The following is a 3,903-nucleotide window of genomic DNA, read 5'->3' on the forward strand; positions in this document are numbered from 1 at the left end:
TACATCACACACATATGACTTGTAAACTTGTATAAAAAAAATAGATTGATAACATTATTTTAACTAACAATTAAATTAGATAATATATTTTTATTATTCTTAATTTTTTTTAAAAGAAAGAACTTAACACTTGAAATGGAACAAATAACCTATAATTACAAAACATAAAATATAAACAAAAATAATTCTTATGTCATTTTTAGTATAGTCATCAACAACATGAATTAACTACCACATCATTTCCTAACACAACAGAATGATCGAGCAACATAATTAACCACGTCTGTTATCTTGTTTTAAAAAATGACATCATTTTTACATAACTAAATATTCTGTATAATTGAGAGAACCTAATTAACTAACACTTGTGTAACTCTTTTGTCAAAGACATACTCCGCTAACTCTCAAAATGATCTTTTAAGGTATTTGGAATAGTCCACTTCCATTCAAACTCCTTGATCCATGCACACTACACCTGCTAAGAGTACTCACAAGTAACAAAAATGTGTTGTACAGTTTTAACATCCTTCTTACACAAAACGCACAAATTATCATTCCATTCAATGATTCCGAATCTACTTAGCCGCTCCTTTGTGTTGACCCGACCTACTAATACAAATCAGGTGAACAACTCAACTCTAGGCGGAACTAATCCTTTCCAAATTTCTTATGTGAATCTGTAGCTCAGAATATCATTGGCCATAGTCTCTTCTTGTAAAATATGAACAAATGAGTTAGTAGAATAAATGCCTTCCTTGACACATTTTCACACCACTTTATCTTGTACTTCTGCTATCAATCTAACAGATTGCAAGACATGAAGCAACTGATCCAAGGTATCTACCTTCCAATGTCGGAGTTTTCTCTTCCATTGAAATTTTCAAATCCACTCTATACCATCCCAAAACCCACAATCTCTAATTAATGATCCTTTTTGGTTTAAAATCAAGAATTTCGGAAAGGAGTCTTTTAGCTTTCCCACTTGGAGCCAAGTATCCTCCCAAAATCTGGTGGATCTACCATCCCCTACCTCCATAACAAGGTCATCAATCATCCTCTGTCGGACCTGTTAGTCCTTTATATGCAGTTGACATATGTCTCTCTATGGGCCTCCTTTCACTGGTAGTGTCTGAGTTGACAGCAACTGATCAGGGTTTAAGCTATTACAGGAGCACACAATTTTCTTCCATAATGGACAATCTTCCTTTGAGAAATGCCACCGCCATTTAAACAGTAGAGCAGTATTACGAATCACCATATCTCCCACCCCCAACTCTCCTAGCTTTTTTGATGCTTGGACCATCTCTCATTTAACAGGAGCCAGACCAGGTTGTCCATCTTCCTTCCCCCAAAAGAATCTCTTCTGTAATGGGATTATTCTTCGTGCAACCGCATTTGACATCTTATATAAGCTCAAGTAATAAATAGGTAGGCTATTTATTACTGACTTTATGAGTACCAGCTTTTCGGCCTTACTAAGGACCTTTGATTTCCACAAGCTAAGTTTTTCTTCCACCTTATCTATGACTGGCTTCCAAGTTTTTACTAGCCGGGAATTTGCTCCTAGACTAATACCAAGATACCTCATCAGTAGAGATGTCTGCTGGCATCTGAGAAGAAGTCACATCCGACTCACCCACTGCTGACTGCAATTCACTAGGATCAAATTAGACTTGTCAAAATTAATACTCAACTCAGACATCATTTCAAAGCACCTCAAAAGTCTTTGATAATTTCTCACTGTCTCCTCCTCCGGCGGACAGAACAATATAGTGTCATCGGCAAATTATAAATGTGATAATTTTATATTATCCCTACCGACTAAAAGTGGAGAGATTCGCCTATTCCTTATTGCCTCTCCGATCATCCTGTTAAGCAATCCACCACCAGAACAAACAAAAATGGAGATAATGGATCACCTTGACAAAGCCCCCTCTCCATCTTGAATAGTTTTGATGGTGACCTATTAATCAGAATAGAGATAGATGCCGATCTAATACACTCTCTGATCCATGCCCTCCATGTACTACCGAATCCTGTCTTTTCTAATACAGTATCAACAAAGCACCATTTAACTCTATCATATGCCTTTTGAAAATCCAGTTTGATTATCGCTGACGCCTTCTTCTTTAGTTTCAACTATTGCATAATTTTACATGCAATTGAAGCTCCATCATGTATCTTCTTTTTCTTCACAAAGTTACTTTGTAATTTTTCAACTAAAAATGGTATTGCACTCTTCATTCTTCTTGTCAACAATTTAGATATAACTTTATAGACATATCCAACCATATTTATAGGTCTGAGATCTTTTATTTTCTTAGTCCCAGCAAATTTCGGAGCCAACGCTACCCACGTGATATTAGACTCTATTGGTAGCCTTGCCGACTCAAAAAAGTTTATCACAACTGCAGTGAAATCTGTTCCAATATCATGCTAATACTTTTTTTATGAAATTCATATTGTACCCATCATTTTCTGGAGCCTTAGTTGATTCATAGTCCCAAACTGTCTCTTTCACTTCCTCCACTGATGGCATCACCTCAAGGACTTCAGCTTTCTCCCTTTCTAACGATTAACTAAACCATCTCTAAAGCTCAAACTTAGAGAAGCTTTCTAATGGTACAAACATTTATAAAAATCTTTAGTTGAAACTTTTATTCTTGCATGATTCCTCACTAGTCTCCCATTAATCACCAATGATTCAATCCGGCTATTCCTTATTTTTGGCAAAGCAATATTGTGAAAATACCTTGTGTTCCTATCCATCTCCTCAGCATGCTGAGATTTAGACATTTGCTTCTAGTGAATATCCTGCCTAACATACCACTTCTTACAGCAACTCACTGACGTCCTTCTCCTTGCCTCCATTGTACCATCATAAAGTCCACTGCTAACTATATTATCCATCTTCTTTATCTCTTTCTCAAAATGCTTTATCTTCTCAGTTATATCTCTAAAATGCTGCTTATGCCATCTATCCAGTGGTATTGACAACGCTTTCATCTTGTCTAAGAACTGTCTATCTCTTAATTCCCTCCATTCTTCCTTCACCATTCTCAAGAACCCTTCGTTTACTACTTTGTTCCTTAATTGTTGGTTCAATAAGGTTGCGTTTGCAAAATAAATTAAAACTGAGACACAAAGATTGAGAGATTGAAATTAAATTAAATTTTTGTATTATATTTGATTTAAGTGTGTATAACTGAGTTATGTCTTATATCTATTTGGTTCAAGATAAATATAAAGATGAAATAAGAATATTTACTAAAATATATTTAGTTATTAACAAAAATATTATTAAAATTTCAGTCTCTATCGTTAGAAATTTCAGTCCCATGTATCCAATCCTTAGTTCTTCACTTTCTGAAAATATTGAAGAAATTGAGATTTCGAGACTAAAATTTTAGTTTTAATCTCTCGCCACCAAATACACTATTAAATCTCAGTCTCCTAATCGCAAATTTAGTCTTTAAAAGTTAGTTTCTTAGTGTTTTTTTTTAAAAGTTGTTATCTTTGGATTAAATATAAATAACAATTGTGTTTTAAGTAAAATTATAAAGACAAATTCTGTGGTATTTATAATTTTAGTGCCGAAATTATTGAATTTATCTTTTATGGTAAGTTTTAAATATTAAAAAATTTTTACTTTTATATTTTTTAATTTAAATATTAATTTTTATCTCTTTTTAGTAAATTAGGCAAATATATATAGACACCATAGCATGTACCAATTATAAATTTTCAAAGAATCTAGATCACACCTTATAAAATTACAAGATCCAAATACTCTTATGCACGTCGTGTGTAGTTTAGAAAATGGCAACATTACTCATTAATTCATTTTTACAAAAATATAAAAATAAAAATAAAAAACTTGAAAATGAATCTTATACCATTGAT

The sequence above is a fragment of the Arachis ipaensis genome, chromosome B06, assembly GCF_000816755.2.
Source record: "Arachis ipaensis cultivar K30076 chromosome B06, Araip1.1, whole genome shotgun sequence".
Lineage (NCBI taxonomy): Eukaryota > Viridiplantae > Streptophyta > Magnoliopsida > Fabales > Fabaceae > Arachis > Arachis ipaensis.